The sequence below is a fragment of the Cannabis sativa genome, chromosome 2 (assembly GCF_029168945.1).
Source record: "Cannabis sativa cultivar Pink pepper isolate KNU-18-1 chromosome 2, ASM2916894v1, whole genome shotgun sequence".
Lineage (NCBI taxonomy): Eukaryota > Viridiplantae > Streptophyta > Magnoliopsida > Rosales > Cannabaceae > Cannabis > Cannabis sativa.
In genome coordinates this window covers 57,583,272-57,604,126 of record NC_083602.1, presented here as the reverse complement: position 1 = coordinate 57,604,126, position 20,855 = coordinate 57,583,272, and the positions used below count along the sequence as shown (strand labels likewise).

The 20,855-nt window shown below is 32.1% G+C and overlaps 1 long non-coding RNA gene across 1 annotated transcript; it reads right to left on the bottom strand.

Moving 5' to 3' along the window:
• Nucleotides 1–7,467: 7,467 nt before the first annotated feature.
• LOC115694710 (uncharacterized) lies at nucleotides 7,468–12,019 on the bottom strand. The gene is made up of 6 exons (XR_009686315.1): nucleotides 11,842–12,019; nucleotides 11,357–11,398; nucleotides 8,917–8,973; nucleotides 8,109–8,213; nucleotides 7,867–8,038; nucleotides 7,468–7,769 (listed from the first exon to the last, which is right to left on the bottom strand). It is a non-coding gene; the product is annotated as an uncharacterized LOC115694710 (long non-coding RNA).
• Nucleotides 12,020–20,855: the final 8,836 nt, after the last annotated feature.

Below are 20,855 nucleotides of genomic sequence, written 5' to 3'. Positions count from 1 at the left end.
TTTCTTGTTAATAGTAACTTGCCACACATACATAAGTATGTATGGAGTTTATGTGTAATTTATGTGTACATATATGTTAAGAAATGATCCTATTTAGTATTGTTTATTCAACATTTCCAAGACTTATCAGCACCCTGCATCATACTCCGCCCATTGTTTCTCTTTGCATCAACTTTTAGGATAGTGATTAGAGAGTTGTTGGAATTTATTTTACCAGGATTTAGATTTACTAACAAGTATGTTGTTTAACATCCTAAATATGAACTTCTAAAACGATAATAAACACATATAAAGTTTAGAAAACCTTACATTGGTTGCAACATAATAATATGTCTCCTTCCACTCAGATCTCTAACCCTTGTATCCTTTCTGTCGCAGAGTATCACCAAGATCTGAGTCCGAATGTCCTTCTCTTCAATTTGGATTCTTCACGATCTTCCAGGCTATGATTGAGGTACCACTTGATGTGTGTGGGCACTACTCTATCACTAAAGGTTTTCGAAATTAGAAGAAGAAAAGAGAGAGAGGGGGGGGGGGGGGGTCGGCTATAGAAGGATAGTGAGAGCCTCAATTTTCTGAAGACAATCTCTTGAATCACTTGAATCTCTTATATTTTGGTGTGAGTCATCACTATCTATGTATAGGTAACCACTAGGTTTAGGTTAGTAATTATTTGGCATTAAAATAATGAAAATAATAATTGGAAAAAGCCTCTCCAAGTGGTCGGCCATGGTGTTAATGGGCCCCACTTGGAATTTTACAATTTTGACAATTTTCATTTCTATTTTCTCAAAAACGCCAATTTTCCAATTCTAACCATTTAAATGCCAAAACTAATTATTTAATAACTAAAATAAATTATTAAATAATATTGTCATTTAATGTAATTATTAATTAGACATGTAGAGTCTCTTAATTAATAAATAAAACCTAGAATCTCTTTTCTTCACAATTTTGCCCTTGCTTAGTGAAAATTCATAAACTAGACATAGTCTAATTTAAGAATTATAATTGATTAATTAAAATCAATTATCTGAGTCTTACAAGCAGTATGGTCTCAACTAGAATGGGGACCATGGACCTATATTACTGAGCTTCCAATAAGCTGAACCGAATTTACCAAGTCAATTCCCTAACTTATTAATTCCCTGTTGAATCCACTTTTAGAACTTGGAATTGCACTCTCAGTTATATAGAATGCTCTATATGTTCCACCATATAGATACGCTATCACATTTAACCATCGTTATAATCTCAATTGATCAAAGATCCTCTACATAGATGATTTACAGCGAGTAGGGATAAATTTACCGTTTCACCCCTCAATGTATTTTGCTCCTTAAAACACTTAGCTACCTGTAAATGATGTTTTAGTGACCTAAAATATAATCACTGAAACAAGAGCTCTTCCATTTACTTCTATTTAGCTAAGCTCGAAGGAAATCATCACTTAACTTCTAAACACCTATAGAAGCTATAGATTCCATATTTATGTTTAGCGCTCCCACTCAATCATACTATTATGTTCCCAAAATATACGTATCACCCTGACCCAAAAGTAGGCTTAACTAACAAATCAAAGAACATGAGTAGCACTCTTGAGATTGAGCCTAAGCATATTTGATCTAAGATCAACTAGTGATATTTACTTGGAAAGATACAACAGTAAGTATTATAATATCTTAACTAGCGCGAGTGTTGTTGTTCCACAATTTGGGAGTACTTTAAACCACCCCTTTACTCTTAAATTGGATAGGAACAATTCTCCCTTTGGAAAACAATGGTGTCTGCCATTGTTAAGGGACACAAGTTTGATGGCTTTCTAACAGGAACAAAGGTGAAGTCGCAGGAGTTTGTAACAGTCATGAATCTTAATGGTCAATCTGGTTTTGGTGCAGAAATGAACCCTGACTAAGAAAAATGGGTTGTTCATGACCAGTTGCTTATGGGGATGGCTGTATGTTTCTATGACAGAAATCATAGCTACAAAAGTGATGGGTTTCTCTATTTCAGCAGATCTATGGAGAGCTTTGGAAGCTCTTTATGGAGCACACTCGAAAGCTATAAATGGACGAGTACAAGACAAAAATACAAACATTCGGCAAAGACTCTCAATCCATGGTGGAATATATCTCAAGAAAAAATAACAATAGGCAGATAATCGTGCCCCTGTAGGTGCTCCTCACCCTGAACAATAGCTCGTTTCCATTGTCGTATCTAGCCTAGATATAACCTATTTGCCTATTATTCCTCGAATTGAGGCACGACCATCCATAACATGGCAAGATCTTGTATCTCTGCTTCTAGCTCTTTCATTCTCTTGTTCATCCTTTTTAGAGAGTTGGTGAGCGAAACCTAGGTTTTTCTTGCAGTTCGCATGGAGCCTGTGAGTATTACTCCTCTCATCTCTTCGTCATGCGACCTTCCACTATGGTTGAGGGGTGACACCTTTTTCCTGCCTTGCTCTTGAAAAGGGGTTGTAGGCGCGGTGCCTCCTACCACAAGATTCATTGGTTGAAGTCTCTTCATAATATTACACGATGTTTCCCTCATTGCAGTCTTATGCGAGTGGATAGATTCACATTGCTTTGAACAACCTCTTGTATTCTTGTCTCGTGATAGGCCCTCTCCACTCTCATCCTTTGGGGTGCTATTCGTTGATGACATAGAGTTCTCTACATCACCATGTACGCTTGGGATCCTGTGCTCTTGCTGGTGGCTTTTGTACAGAATGTGTGAAGCTTGAGTTTTGCTTTTAAGAATGGCGCTTAGTACCTTTTGCATGTCGGCCACCTTAGTTTCTAGCCTTTGGTTTTTCCAGCAAATATCATTGTGCTCGTCTTCATAGCGGCGAGTTTGGGATTTTGGGCTCACAGAGTTGACTCGCTTCTCCTTTTTAAGGTGATGTCGTGAGGTACCTGAATCTCGCAGTGTTTATGGTGGAGGGTGCCTTGGTAATGATGGGACCCTCTTCCTTTTTGCCCCACCTTAACCTTTGGTCGTGATGGGGGTGGTAACTCCGTCGCGTTGCTCGTCCATTGGGATCATTTCATGGTGATTGTCTCCTTGCCTTGCTTGAGATCTCGCCTACTCGCGCCCTCTCCTCCTACTTGAGGCGGGACAACATTCATATTTTCTCCTATTACTTGAGGTATGTGACCATTGACGCCTTCTTCTCTAATGACAAATGGAGGTTGCCCAAACCGATCAACTGGTTGTCATCAAGGAAAATCTCCATGTCTTGAAGACAGCAAGAACATCTAGGCATTATGTATCAATTGTGTGTAAAGAAATGACTTGGCTTAAGCTTTTTGTTCCCATAAGTGGTAGAAAACTGTTGACGGTGAGAACTCGTCAACTAACTTATTGGCTGAAAAATCAAACTATACTTCAAGCTCAGATTTAAGACGAAAAGAAAGATGAGATATGGCTTATAATTGCTATCTCAAAATAGAGAGAAAATGACAAAACTTTCTATTACTCTCAAGGTCAAGTTACAAGAATAATTTTCCAATCCCTTCTCATATATGAGAAAGGGGTATTTATAGGCTCTAATGGCCTCAAGTATAAGGTGGTCCCAAGGGGACAATGTGTCGCTTTCAGGCTACACGTTGCAGGTGAAAGAGGTGGCATTGCACTTCGTACCTTTGTCTGGTGTCAGGTGGTCCCCAATTGTAGGTGTGTGGTTCCTAGTTGTAGAAGTGTGGTCCCCAGTTGGAGGAGTGTGGTCCTTTATTGCAAGTGTGTTATCCTCGGTTGCAGGTGTGCGGTCCCCAATTGCAAGTGTGTGGTCCTCGATTGTAGGACTGTGAATGCAATATACCCTCAGTCGGTCCTCACACCGTACAGGAGTGTTGCCTCCGCTATCCATACCTCCTTGATTTTAGAGTTTGTTGAAGGTGTAGTTGTACGTTTTTCCATTACACGCCTTGTTCGTTGATTCCCCCTCTAACGATATCCTCTTTGATATGCATTCAAATTTTACATTCACTTCTCGTCACACATACAATATACTTGGTACTTTGCAACGCTTCCATGCTAAGGGGCTTGCATGCAGAAACGTACACGCATGCATGCTCACAGACATTTTCACACACACATGCTTGCATGCACGCTCACAGACCTTTTCACACATGAATGCTTACCAAATACAACGAACTAAAAAATTGAAACAAAAATATAATAGCAGTTAAAACAATTAAAAGATAATTGAAGCATAAAAACTAGTTAGAAAAAAAAAAGACATATTACATATGAGTTCTTAACGGCTTACAAAATTGTTAAGGCAGTCTGTTAGAGTGTCTGTTAGAGAAGTGGTTGTTAGTTATTAACTGTCTTAGTTTGTTAGCTGGTTTTTGCTTATCCTAGCTGTCATGTTAGTTGTTAGTTCGATTGTGTTGGTTGTATATAAGTTGTACTCTTCTCTTTCATAATGAATTGAGATACTCTTTCTTCTCCATTTCTTTCCTCTGTTTTCTTTCTCTTTCTTTCCCTTTCTTCTCTTTCTTTGGTTCTCAATTTCTTTCATTAATGGCTAGACGGTTCAATATGTTATCAGAGCACTTTCCTCTGCTTAGTGCTAACATGGCTACTCTTGGCAATAACACAACAGCAAGCTTAGGCCCTGCGATAATGGTTCTCAAGCCAATCACACCAAAGATATTCAGATGCAAGAACCGGTCTACTTCAATCACAACATCTCAATTCGTTTGAATGACCATAATTTCCTTCTATGGAAGCAGCAAGTCCTAGCTGAAATTAAAGGAAATCGGCTGCTCAAGTTCATCAAAGAACCACCTCCAACCGAGTTCTTGACAAATAAAGATCGTGACCAGAATAGAGTGAATCAGGCTTTCATTGACTGAAAGATTAAGGATCAGCTTCTTATTTCATGGTTGCTATCCTCTATGACAGAAAGCCTCCTCACAAGAATGGTTGGATATGACACTTCTCGACAGATTTGGACCACATTGGAAAAACACTTTACACTACAAGTTTTATCAAAGATTCTCGAATTTTGCACGAAGTTGCAGAATTTGAAGAGAGGGACCTTAAATCTCAATGATTATCTGCTGAAGGTGAAATAGATTGTGGATCTCCTTGCATCTGTAGGAGAAAAGCTTAGTGACCGTGATCATGTTGCTACAATTTATAAAGGGCTGCCAAGCGAATATGACACTTTTGTCATATCATCGAACACTCTGATAGAAAATTACACAGTAGGGGAGATTGAAGCTTTATTGCTGGCTTCAAAATCAAGAATTGAGAAATCCAGAAAGGAAATGGAACCGAGTGCAAACCTGGTTACAAATGATCAAGATTCGATAATGGAAGCTAATCTGGCCTTTAGGAGGTTTAAGCAACAACAGGTTGGTCGGGGGAATTTTCAGTTTAGCAATCCTACAGGTCAGTTTGGTAATAGAAACTTTAATCGTAGCAGTGATTATGGTTCTGGTTCAGGCCAAAACTTTGGAAACAGAGGTAATGCTTTTGTCAATAGAGGTGGTAAATCTGGAGTTAACATGAATCTGAATGTTAACAGGAGAGTTCAATGCCAGCTATGCTTGCGTTTTGGTCACACTGCCTATGATTGTTTCTATAGGTTTGATAAATCCTTCTTAGGACCACAGTCGGGTACTAGAACCAGAAGTGGATCAACTCAGCAAAACCAGCAGTGGAACCAGCAACCTCAGACTAATCTTGCCACCACCAGCAACACTTAAGGAAGCCCTTCAACAAGAACATTGGAATAATGCAATGGGTGATGAAATTCTGGCTCTTGCCAAAAACAAAACATGGGTTCTTGTGACGTTTCCTGAAGGGAGACAAGCTATTGGATGAAAATGGGTTTATAAAATCAAGGAGAATGTTGATGGAAGTGTTCTAAAGCATAAGGCAAGACTTGTGGCAAAAGGATTCCATCAACAAGCAGGATTTGACTTTACAGAGACTGTTAGTCCTGTTGTGAAACCGGTTACAATATGGGTGCTTCTCACTTTAGCTTTAATGCAAGGTTGGAGTGTAAGGCAACTTGATGTGAATAATGCCTTTCTAAATGGAGAGCTGGAAGAGGAGGTATACATGACTCAACCACCTGGATTTGAAGTTCCTGGTCAAGAACACTTGGTGTGCAAGTTGAACAAAGCTTTATATGGCCTTTAGCAAGCTCCTAGGGCATGGTTTGACAAGCTTCAACAGTGCTTGTTGTCCTTTGGGTTTGTTTCCTCAAAATTTGATCATTCCTTGTTTATTAATCACTCTAGTCACTCTACTACACTTGTGCTTGTGTATGTAGATGATATTCTAATAACAGGGAGTGATCCTACTGCTGTGACAACATTGATTTCAGACCTCAATAGGTAGTTCTCTCTTAAGGATTTAGGACTTCTCTCCTATTTCCTTGGCATTGAGGTCAACTACACCAGTAATGGGATGCATCTTTGTCAAGCAAAGTATGCAAGAGATCTACTTATCAAAGCTCAAATGATGGGATGTAAACCTTCTCCAACTCTAATGGTTAGTGGTCTTCGCTTATCAGCTCACCAAGGGGAACCATTTGCAGATGTTCAAATGTATCGTTCTACTGTTGGTGCTTTACAGTACCTAACTATCACTCAGCATGAGCTATCATTCAGTGTAAACAAGGTTTGTCAGTTCATGCAAAACCCTTTCACCACTCATTGGCAAACTGTTAAAAGAATACTAAGGTACATTAGTGGTACAATGAACTATGGTCTTCATCTCACAAAACCAGTTTCTTGTGACTTGGTTGCCTTTTGTGATGCCGATTGGGCATCAGATCCAGATGATAGGAAGTTGACTTCTGGCTTTGCAATCTTCCTTGGATCAAATCTCATTGCCTGGAAAAGCAAAAAGCAGCAGACAATATCTCGGTCAAGCACAGAAGCTAAGTATCACAGTGTTGCAAATGTCACAGCAGAGTTAACTTGGCTGTATTATTTGTTCTCTAAACTTCATATCGAGCTTCCTTAAGCTCCTACAATATGGTGTGATAATCCGAGCACTACTACAAAAAGGGGTATTTTCGTCGTTTTATAAGTGACATATAAAGATTTTGCGTCGGTCTACAAAACCGACGTATAATCCGTAGACGTAAATAGTATTTTATTTGCGTCGTTTTTAAAAAGACGCAAAATACAATTTTCGTCATTTGAAAACCGACGCTAAATAATTACTTTTCTATTTTATTTTAAGCGTCAGTTAAAAAATGACGCTAAATGTTTCATGGCATTTTAAAACTGTCACAAAAAACTTATTTCGTCGGTTTAAAAATGCCATATCTATTACAAAAATACTTTTTTTTTTTTACTTATTGCGTCACTTATAAAATGAAGCACAAATATAAGTAAGGGAAAATTGCAAATTTTTCATGCAATTTTCCCCACCTGCATTATCAAATTTTAGAATAACTCTATATAATATAGTAAATACATAATACAAAAAAAATTAAAATAACATTTCGAAAACTTATATAAAATTAGTAATCGATTCTATTAACTAATCACACAATACCAAAATTGTTAATAAAATCAATTCTAAAACTTAAATTCCATGTATATCGTAAACTAAATATAAACTAATAATATATGCAAAAGATAACAATAATCATAAAACTTGTTACTCATGTATTATAAGAAAAGTGTAGTAACCTTAAGTACTTAATCTATAATCAAAGGCTTCACAAATTCGGCCCACTCATCCCGTACGGCATTGATCTCCTCGTTACTATAGGGAGCATCTAACTTGAACTGTAAAACAAAAGATAAAAAAACATTAATAATTATATTAAAAGTATATATAATTAAAATACAAACTAAATAAAGAAGAGTAGTTATTCATGTTTACATGATTTTTCAAAAAACTTGCAGGATTAACAACTGTCATGAAACTCTAGATAATCTTCATAACATAATAACCACATTGTACTCCATCCGGCTACTGTCGACACGTGTATTGGTTGATTTTTACTGGACCCTTGTTTCGTATATTTTTTTCGATCCTGTACATGTCCACAGCACTAAACAAAAAAGAAATTAATTAATGAATTGCTTTGTAACATAATCTAAATTTAAAAAATTATAACTTACTTTTGGATACATTTCATAATATCAGTTCGGATAAAGTCATTCGTCGAGTCAAGATATGCAACACTTTGAGTATTGGCATGAATCATAATTGTCAACTAGTGATCACTACAGAACAAAACATGTTAATTCAGTCAAGATATGTTAACCTATTCGCACTCATCCAATCTCTATCCATTTCGAAACTTCTAACAAAACAACAAAAAAACAATTTAATTAACCTAATTAATACAATAAAATAATTCTATTTCAACTTAACGTAATTAATTCAATAAAATACACTACAACAAAAAGAAAAAAGGAATTTTATGAGAATACAACAATAACTAAGAGAGAATTCATTTGACAGCATAATGAATTTTAGGAAGGCATTCTAGAATGTATTGTGGGCTTTTCTATTTATGTTTTGTTGTTTTAAATTATGTGTATTGTTTCATAGATTGTGGTTGCATTGTAATTGGATATGTACCTCCAACTATTTATTATGGTAAATTTTCATAACACTATTTTGGTATGATAAAAAGTATTTTTTCTTGTAGTGATACTAATCTTACTGAAATTTTTACTGAAATTTCGACAGCATAACATCTATAATTCGGACGTTCCCGAAAATTTTAAACATGCAATTAATCTATTAAAACATCCACAATAATACAAACAAACAAAACTATAATTAACAGTACAAATATTACCACCCATCCGACCGCAGTCATGCAATTCCAGAACTTACTTCACTATGGATGAATATCTAGGATATTCAAACTCTTCTAGGATTTACAAAATATAAAAAAATAAAGTTTGAGTAGCTTACCAATTCCAAGCTAGCGTTCAAGCAATTTCTGCGAAAGATACTACCACAATTGAAAAGCTGCATTGTGAATAAAAGTACTCTTAATTCAACCAACTAGTGTTAATATCAATAATTATAAAACTTATATCGTATGTATGATAACAAAAAGTGGTAACCTTGTACTTAATCACTCATCTATAAAAAAAATATAAAAAACATTAATTAAAATAACAATATGACCAATATATCAAATTAAAATAATCAACACCTTTAATAATTCAATTTTTAAATCAAATAAAACTTATTTTACTCCTTAAATATTAAACTTTTTAATAAAATAATTCAATTTAATAACTCCAACTATTCTACTTTCAAAACTCATCAAATTCAAACATCAATTATATAAATAAATATATATTTGAGAGTTAATCACCATTATTTGTACTTTTCAATTTTACTATCGTAAAACTCAAAAATACACCTCAAAAAAATAGTATCATGTATGGGAATATCTTCCTACTAGATTAACTAATTATCCATTGATTCTTGTGTATGTAAATGAAGCTTATGGATTATAATGCAAGACTAAGTAAATAAAGTAATTTTGAAACAACCCCTAATATTATTAACAAATCATTAAAGTTACTTAAGTGTCTAAAGTCAACCTAAAATCATGTACAATTTTAATAATTGTGAGATGATGAGGCAAGTTTGAAGAAACTAGAAAGATTCGTTATTATGATTTATTGTATTTTTATTGTACAAAATATATAAACCATAGCATAATATACAAAAGAAAACACATTCAAATCTTATTATACAAATAGATAATACAGCATCAAAACAAAAAATGACAGAACTACTACTACATTATTCTCTGGTCTGTAAATAAATATGAAATCACCTTACTCAGCTACAAATATACATACATGAATTTCCAAGAAAAAATGAAAGAAAAGTGGTCAGAATTTACAGAGGAGAGGCTCATAGTCACATTTGAAAGCAGACAAGAAAATTGAACCAATTAATGAGATCTTGTGATAATGAGAGAAAGATAAATAATAATGCATTAATGAAAGCATGTGATTTTAGCAATTAGATAGTGATAGAATAAAGCTAGTAGGGTACCAAAAGAGTGATACATGATACAATTCACATGATATATTTATGATCAGTAGTGTGTATATAATAGTTTTAGCTTGCTCAAATCAAATCTAAACATGTGTATCATACCACTAAACTAGCATTAACTCTTCTACTGTCTCTTCGTTTAGATTTAGTATGTTTTTAGTCCTCTTTGAAATACAGATAAAGACTTCTTTTAAGTATGCCATACTTCAGCTGTGAAGACTACACTACAAAGTTTATATTTAACTACAAGTTCTGAAGCCAGACTAAATAAATAGCACATAGGTTAGATTAATGGGTTGGCTGATAGACACTACAACACAACACAGATCTTGAATGAAAGAAGAAAGTTTTGTACTTGATCAAAGCCAGAAGGCTGGTTACAAATACCAATCACAAAATTAGTCCCCAACTAACAATAGACTCCCTCCTCCTATTTATAGACTAGCATAACATGTGAGAATAAAGCTAGTATGGCAAGTCAAGACCAGTTGCTATCAATGTCATCTCTCTAAGCTGTATTTGGAGTTAGCTTGACTGGTTTAGGTTGGTCCCCCATATCGACTTTTAATATTAATTAATTGTCTTAACTTAGCTTGACTGTTTGAATCCAAATTTCCCTAATTAATCAAGTAAATAAAGAGACCACTTTTCCCCTATTTCATAATCTACTCATGAGAATTTAAGTCATGTGCAGTTCAATAAAAAAAATAAACTTTATTTCTTCTGTTTCTGGAAATTAAGAACTCAAAACTTTTCTAATTTGAAATACTAAATTTCGACTTAACCTCCATTTCCATAGCCAAAGATAGCAAATCTCTCTATCTAGTTATCATCAATATCAAACACAAAATAACTTCTCACCACAACAACAACAAAACAGACCTAATTGGTGCTAGTTTATACATTAAAATTACAAATACAAACACATGTATGACCTCTCTGTCCTTATGCTTCCATTAAGAAACAAAATTTTTCATAAAAGGTCCATAAAAAACAGAGCACAATATAATTTCTGTTACAACCGAGACACCTAATTTCAAAATTCAAATCCGTGCATGGCCAAACAAAGTTCAAGTGTGGAACAATTTTGACATAAAGCCTTGACATCAAAATTGTTGAGGGGAAAGCTAGTAAAAACAATTAATTTTTATGGATATCAGGCCTACTAAACAAAAGAGGAAAGGGCCACTTCGGTGATAATAGCCACAATCATTTGAAACAGACCAAAAAACCCAATACTCACTGTTACAAAAATAGTAAGGCAATTCCAAAACAGTAGAAAAAAAAAATTGAAGCACATCCAGATAACACTAATGAATCATTAATCTACCTGTTGAATAGATTTAAGTCTCAAATCATCTCTTCCATATTTCTGCAAAAAAAAAAAAAAACATAACAAACCCAACTTCAATCTTCACAATTCATCAAAATGGAAAACAGAAACCCGAAAAAGGCAGCTGGAATGTAATAAAAAAAAACCCTAAGAACGGAGTTGATAACTTTCATCTAACGACAGTCTAGACTAATTAGAAACACAATGAAATTTCTTATGAGTTCAAACAGAGACTTAAATTTGCTTGCACTAAATTATAATCAATTCAGGATTCTGAAATCCAATTTTCTATTTCTCTCATTTCGATTAGCAATCCAGTAGAGAAAATCGCATTATTGAACAACAAAAAATGAGATTAAGAAAGAAAGATTCATACGATAGTCGCCAAATCAACCTCTCAAACACCCCTAACCTACACAGAGAGACTGAGAGAGAGAGAGAGAGAACGCAAGAGAAAAAGAGAGGGAAAGAGAGAGACTTACGGAGGTGGGAAAATCGCCGGTTCGAAATCACAGAGAGCTTCAGACCTTTGAAATCGCAAGAGAGAAAGAGAGGGGAAAGAGAGAGACCTTCAAACCTTCAAAATCGCAAGAGAGAAAGAGAGGGAAAGAGAGCTGTTCAGAGAGGGAAAAAAGAGCTCGAAAATGAAAGTGTATTCGACTTTTTGGGGGTAAGTGAACAAAAGGAGAATTTGCGTCGTTTTCTCACACTCACAATCTCTTTACCGTCGGTTTTAAAACGCCACACAAAGCTTGAGTGAGCCTTTTAAAATGACGCTAATAATGAACGAATTTTTTTAATTTCTTGACTTTTACCGTCGGTTGGGTAATTAGTGACAAACATAGAACCGACGCAATTTGTTTATTTTTTGTGACATTTTAAAAATGACGAATATATTGAATATAGTACTATTCACGTCGGTCAACGCGATGAACAGTCGCGTTGACCGACGTGAATAGTGGATTTTGTAGTAGTGGAGTACGATAATGCTTACACAAAACCCAGTTTTGCACGCTCGAACAAAACACATAGAGCTTGATTATGTACTTTGTTCGTGAAAAGGTTCTAAACAAGATGGTGCAAATCAAACACGTTGTAGCTTATGACCAACTTGCATATGGACTAACCAAAGCTATTTCAAGCCAACGATTCACTGATTTCAGACACAAACTCAAAATTGAGTCATCCAATTATGAGTTTGAGGGGAGGTGTTAAGGCAATCTGTTAGAGTGTCTGTTAGAGAAGTGGTTGTTAGTTATAGACTGTCTTAGTTTGTTAGCTGGTTGTTGCTTATCCTAGATGTCATGTTAGTTGTTAGTTCGATTGTGTTGGTTGTATATAAGTTGTACTCTTCTCTTTCATAATGAATTGAGATACTCTTTCTTCTCTATTTCTTTCCTCTGTTTTCTCTCTTTCTTTCCTTTTCTTCTCTTTCTTTGGTTCTCAGTTTCTTTCATTAATGGCTAGACGGTTCAATAAAAATTAAATCATAACTAATTACATTTGTTAGTTAATTAAAAATTTTAAAACTGAAAAATTAGTTTTGTAATGTAATCAAATTAAAATTAATACACAAAAACTATTTGTATAAAAATAACTAAATCAAAAACGACTTATTTGGAATAACCAAATTAAAAATCAATGGAGAAAATACATCTATATATTACTAAAAAAAAAAATCACTTATTATCAATGCACTCATAAATATTGAGATTAGTTCTTAAAAAAACCATGATATAGAAACTAAATATTACAAATATATAAGAAAAAATTTAATAAAAAATACTCTAATATTTTTTTAAAGACACAAAAAAAAAAGTTCTCATGTTTTATGTTCCTCTATTGGTAAAATTATACAAGATTAATAGGCATAACAAACATGGATGTCCGATGAGATCGTCATTATTGAATTAAGGTGGGCATGATTTAGTGAATTACTTATTGCATCTACCAATTTTTGGTTAATGCATGACAAAAGGGAAAATGTACTTACATACATTATGTAATATAATATTATAAATATAATAATTATACATAATCATCTTGAATAATTCTAGCTGTGACCACGTACATGCAATATGTTTTACTTGTATTTGGTATCAGCTTGGCTCATTATTATAAAACAATACTCAAAATGCATAAATACATATATCTCACAAGTACCACGTCTATTATATACTGTATACATATATAAAAAGAACTTTTCTGGAATTTTCACAACCATAATCAACATAAACCTACCTTTATTTTTCAGCTATAAACCATTGTATAGTAAATAAATCTATATACAAATGAAAAATTATAATAAATTAATAAAAGAGGAAAATGATAAAATCTTAAGTGCCGTATTATTGTTCAGTTCTCTTAAGGAAAATTAGGTTAACACGGAAGATATTAAAGGGAAGTTTCCTCATATAAACATATACATAATTAATTAGGTCTCGTATATATATCCTTACGATCTACAAAATGAATAAGCTATATGAAGATTTTATGTAATTCCCAAATGGAACATTTTGGGTGTATATAATGCCACAATCTCACAATTGCTAGGAAAGAAGAGGCATAGTCTTTAAGTGAATGTTTACATAATTATTCTTCCTCTTTTTTCACAAACCATGAGGAGTTGTGAAACTTTTTTTTCTTTTTAATGCTAATCTATAATCTATCTATAATTTATAATCTGTGTATAACAATGAATGGATTTTTTTGGTTTTGATTCAACTATTTTATCTTTTTATAGTTTTTTTTTTTAATTATTATTTTTGTTTGACTCTTCCCAAAGTATTAATATTTTAAATTTAAATAATTTAATATTTATTTTTTGATCTTATGTTTTTTTTTTACTATTAATATACTTATAAACTTTTCTATCTTTAAAAAATCCAGTTGTATTGTCTGAACCCCTAGACAATGAAGAGCTAGGCGTGTACCTAGCACTCACAGATCATGATGTGAGTGCTATCCTAACAAGAGAAGAAGACGGTGTACAACACCCTGTATACTACATCAGTAAAAGACTAATCGACGCTAAAAGTTGATACCCACTCATGGAAAAGCTGACCTACAAGTTGTTATTAGCCTCCAGAAAGTTAAGGCCATACTTCCAAGCACACCCGATAAAGGTGTACACTGATCAACCGTTGTGGTAGGTTTTATAGAAACCTGAACTCTTCTCTCTTTCCCTTTCTTCATTCAATCCTTAAATCGCTCCTTTTTTTTTCTGTTCCAGTTCTTCCGCAACATCATCCTTTGTCTCTCTCGATATGTTTGATGATGGACCTAATTGTGAGTGAGTGGATTGTCCCAATTCAATAAAAGTTTTCTTGATGTTAATTGGGTAATTTGGCAAAGTGTCATTGATGTTTTGGGTTGGGTCCATTAGAAAGCCCAAACTCATTGATTGAAACTCACTATCTTTCTTAGAATGTAGTTGCATCTCCTCTACAATTTTTGCCCTCCATCATTGCCAATCGTTCTGTCAACCGTCACAGTCCCCTCAACTGCAATTGGGCCACCAGTATTCATTGCTTATTGATTTCTTAGGGCCGCTATGATCCTCACTTCTAACCGCACCTCCTGAAAATACGTATCTCGTTTGGCTCTCCTACATCCTGTCTCTCCGTTGCATCTGCTTCACCACCTTGACCCAATCATGCCTAAAGAAACTGATGCGCCATGAATTAGTTAGGAATTGGATCATCTTCATTCAACCACTTACCATATCGAGGAACTCTCAATCCATTTTCATCAATTTCAGTGGCTTCCTCCGCTTAATAATTCCCCTACTCATGACCCCAAACTCCACACCAAAAACAAAGTTCGGGCATCCATTCAATAATTTGTATTCATTTATTTTGGCCACCAAAAGGAATGAAACGCCCCTCAAAGATACTATTTGCTATTGGAAATCCTATTCGAGCTCAAACATATCGATTTAGAACAGATTTCTGGGCATCACTCCACTTAACCTTAGTAATCTCTCCAGCCAAAGCACCTATCCTTTGAACATAATTAAGGGTAAATGAATTTAGTAGAAATCCTCTCATTCGAACCTAATGTTGGGTTTTATGCCCTAAATAAAACTCATTTCAATATAATCAGATTTACTTATTAATATAGATCAGAAATAACATTTAATGTTGCATGGTTCACATGATTTATTTCATGATTATATGTACATAATGTATGAATTCTATTTAAGTCCAAAACATATCAATTTGTTAATGATTATAGTGTTTTCAACACAGTGGAATATAATCTTAATTATATGTTCGAAAGTTTATTCCTTGATTTGTCAGAACACTCGATTTAGACTGACATGGTATAATCAGCGATAGGTATTCTTACACCTTGGATAAGTGTTATGTCCTTTCCAGGACATTGGCAAAGTTTACCAGCATCGGATGTATGGAGTATACATCGGAAGGGACCGATATTGAACTTTGATTAGATATATTAGAATTTACCGTAATATCTATTCAATTCAATATCACCTGTTGATCCTAGATCAAATGATCTTAATCCTGATATGATTAGGTTCAATCTCAAGAGTCTTATTCGTGTTCTTTGATTTGTTAGTTAAGCCTACTTTTGGGTCAGGGTGATACGTACATTTTGGGAACACGGTAGTGCAATTGAGTGGGAGCGCTAACATAAATATGGAATCTATAGCTTCTATCTGGCGAATAGAAAGTAAAGGATGATTTCCTTCGAGCTTAACCAAACGAAAATAAATGGTGGAGATCTCATTTCACTTAGCTGAAATATCATTTATACACGGTTAAGTGTTTTAAGGATAAAATACATTGTACGGTGTTACGGTAATTTAATCCCTTTACAGTGTAAATTATCTATATAGAGGATCATTGATCACATTAGGATTATAACAATGGATAACTAATGACGTGTCTATATCGTGGAACATATAGATCGTTCTATATACTGAGAGTGTAATTCTAAGTTCTATGCGTGGATTCAACGAAGAATTAATAAGTCAGTGAATGTAAGATATAAATTCTTGATCTGCTTATTGGAAGCTCGGATATATAGACCCATGGTCCCCATACTAGTTGAGACCATACTGCTTGTAAGACTCAGTTAATTGATTTTAATTAATCAATTATAATTCTAAAGTTAGACTATGTCTACTTTATGAATTTTCACTAAGCAAGGGCGAAATTGTAAAGAAAAGAGATTCTAAATTTATTTATTAATTAAGAGACTTTATATATCTAATTAAAAAATATATTAAATGACAATATTATTTAATAATTAATTTTAGTTATTAAATAATTAGAATTGGCATTTAAATAGTTGAATTTAAAAATTGGCGTTTTTGAGAAAATGAGATGTAGAAATGATAAATTAGCAAAATTGCATAAGTGAGGCCCATTATCCAAGGCCCATGGCCGGCCACACTTATAGGGTTTTATCATTTATTTTTTTTATTATTTTAATGCTAAATAATTCTAACTTAAACCTAGGTGGTTGCCTATAAATAGATAGTGATGGCTCTCATTCACACTTAACTTTGAGAATTCTGTCAGATGAAATTTGAGCATCTTTCTATTCTCTATAGCTGAAACCTCTTCTTCTCTTTTCTTCTTCAATAATTTCGAAATCCTTGAGTGATAGAGTAGTGCCCACACACATCAAGTGGTATCTCAATCATAGTGTGTAAGACTGAGGAAAATCAACCAACAAGAAGGAGATTCAGCATCAAAGGAAGGAGAGAAAGAGATCCAGGTTCAGATATTGATAATGCTCTACTACAGAAAGGAATCAAGGGCTAGATATCTGAACGGAAGGAGTCATTATATTCCGCTGCACCCAATGTAAGGTTTCTTAAACTTTATATGTGTTTATTTCATTGTTTTAGAATTCATATTAGGATGTTAATGAAAGATACTTGTTAATAAATCTAGATCCTGGTAAAATATTTCCAACAACTGGTATCAAAGTCATGGTAATGATTTACTTTCATGAAATATGAATTAAAACGATGTTTTGCATTGATTTGGATGGTTTCATGTGATTTATGTGCTTATTTGATGATAGTTTAGAAATCGCAATATATGTTACTGAAATATTTTTATTTCGATCTGAAATTATTTTTTTTGGAAAGTAGACAAAAAATTAATAAATTTAGGCTTTTACAGAACCCAATTTGGATTTTTTATGAATTAGTTATGATTTTTTGAAGTTGAACGAAAATATCAGGATTTGAATCCACACACGCCCGTGCGGACGCTCGGACAGCTCCTTCTCTGAAGGGCAGCTCGCGCCCACGTCCCACGGTCAAATGAGGCTGTTTGCAGCCTCTTTGCTCGGCCAGACACCCCATTCCGTTGCATACCCCTGCGCCTCAAACTTGTTTTCGTCATAACTTTTAATTCAAAAATCGTTTTTCATTGAAACAAAAGCCAAATTTTAGTAGAATTTTGTGTAGAATCTAAATTTTCAATTAAAAATCTAATTTTCAGAATAAAATTAATTTTTATTAATTTTTTAATTAATTTAAATTAGTTTCTGATATTAGTAGGCTTTGAATTTTGAAAATTTGATTTCTCACAGAAGAGCCTTATGGTTATTTTTAAAATTTTAGATTATTTTATTTATTTCAATTATAAGATTAGATATTATTTTAAAATTTTAAATGATCTTACTTTGATATTAAAATATTATCTTTAAAAATAATCTTGTACTAATTTCAAAATTTGCTAACCATATCATATCTTTTTCAAATTTGTTATTTTCAAAATATATTTTATTAATTAAAATTATAAGATTAGGAATATGTTAGGTTTAACATTTAATCTTATCAGACATTTTTTTTATTAAAATTATATTTTGGCAAAAATAACATGAAGATTTGAAAAATTGGTTAGTTTAGTTTGAATAGATATTTTAGGGTTTCAAACCATAAATTTTTCAATTAGTTTATTTATGTAATATTTAAATTTATTAAATTATAAGACTTAGAATATAATAATGAAATATCTAAATTTAAAATTCAAGATATTTTATTATATTATCTTATTAGAAATTTTAAATAAATTTAAATTTTGAATAAACTTGATATTTGAAAAATTGGTTAGATATTTTTAATTTTTTTGTTAGAATTTAAGAAATTTAGGAGTTTGTTGAATTTTTGAATTTTTCAAATATTCTCTAACAACCTAAATTTGAATTCTGGTTAAGATATTTATTTTAAAATTTATTTTTTTTTAAAATTTTAAAATTGAGATATTTTAGCTTACTTTCGAGATATTCCAGCTCAGTTATTTGTTTGTATTGTTTGTTTATATATTAATATACAAATTTTTTTTACAAACCTATTATTTATTTGATCTAAATTGTTATGATTAACTTGTTGATAGATCCAATGATCTAATTTTAATCATAGTCCAATTGTCAATAAATCTTATAAATAATTTGTAACAGGTAAATTTTACAATTTCTTTCATCTGTGTAAACCTAGTAACATGATAGGGCCCATCCAAATCATTTGACCTGTGTGAGCCTATATGTTTGCTATTGGGCTTAGATGCATATAGGAAGTCCATTTAAGTTTTACTAAGTAAATGGACTAGGTTGCTAAAATAAATTTTGACATAAGTAAATTTATTTAGGCCCAATTAGATTTGGGCTTATTCAATGAATAACAATTGTTTATTTAAAGGTTAAATTTCTCTCTTTTGGGCCTTGTGTGAGAGTTGGGGGCCAATAGAAGTGGGTACGACATACTGAACCCAGCTCCCCCTCACATGAACTACCCCAATTGTGAAGGCCCATTTGCCTTATTTAAATAATTGTATTAGGTTAATTATATTAGTCTAACCTAATTAAAATTGAATTAGCAACATAATTAACTTTTAAAATATATGAAATTTATTTTTTCATTTAATATTTTAAAGTTAATTTTAGAAAAACACTTAGTAAATGAAATTATTCTAGATAGTTATTTCTAGTACTATTTATTTTTTTTAATATTTAATTAGGAAAATATCATAGATTGTGAAATTAATTGTTTAATAATTAATTTTGGTACAATCTAAGTTAAGTATATTTTTCCTAGTATTAAATTAGAATTAATAATTAAGTCTTCTCTATACTTAATTATTTATTTCTTGAATTTAATACATTTAATTAAATTAAAAATTTAAATATTTAAGTTGATTTTCATCATGATACTTAAATATTGTTATTTTCATGTTATTTAATTAAAATTGAAAATTATTTTAAGTTTGAAATCTTATTTCATATAACTTAAATTTGAATAATTTTCAAAATATATTTTATTTTATTTTATTAATCTTTTTCCACAATTTCGAAACTGCATTTCTTAAATGCAAAAATTTCAAATTTTATTTGAAAAATAGATTAAAGTTGTAAATTATTTATTTTAATTTTGGACCAACTTAAATCAATGATTTTTTCATTTAATGATTAATTAAAATAAATGAAGTAAAATATATTTAATTAGAAAATGAATTAATTAGTCAATGAAAATCTAGATAGATATTATCTGTTTTTGCTTGAAGTATTTTTCTAGTGTATTTAATTAAATAGAAAATTAATATTTAAGTTGATTTTCATCATGATACTTAAATATTTTAAATTTTTCTTATATATTTAATTAAATAGGAAAATTATATTTTTTTGTTGTAAATTAATTTTATTAATTAATTTTGTGCCAACATTAAATTAGAATAATTTTTCCAGAATTTATTTTTTTTATTTTAAAGCATTTTTTCGAAAATAGTATTCTTAAATACTTCAATTTTTCGAAATGCAATGTATATTTATAGAAAATTAAATTTGAGTTGTAAATTAATTTAAATTAATTTTGTAACAACTTAAATTGAATATTTTTCTAAATATTTATTGGAAATTATTACTAAGATGGAAATAATTCATGTTATTTTCATATCCATCTAAGTATAATTTATAAATATTAAATTTCGAAATTTTTCATTCTAAATTGGTAATTTTAATTAAATAAATATATATATTTAAAATAAATTGATTAAAATAAATATTAGAAGAAAATACAATTTTTTTTTAAAAATAATGAGCTTTATTATTATTAGGATATTCGATCTCCATTGTTGGTCTTACAATAGTTAAATGTTTTCAATATAACCTCGAGACGCTAGACTTCGTCCCCCTTATGGATGGTTATTCGTTGAACACATTTAACACCGTAAGATCTCATTTGATAAGTGTTTTGTAAGTTTTCGTCTCTATTAGACTCTCCCCTATGGTGACTACTTAGAGATAAACTTATAAAACATGAAACAATGGTGGAAGCTCATAAAATGAGAATAACCTTGACTCTCGCCTACCGGGACAACGTTGGATTCTTATTTTGATCGAATAAAAGGTTACTAGAATGGTATGCATTTTAGATGAGCTGACAACTCTATTCAATGAATGATACTTTGACTCTCGCCTACCGAGACACTGTATCAGTTTGTTGGAAACCTTGGAA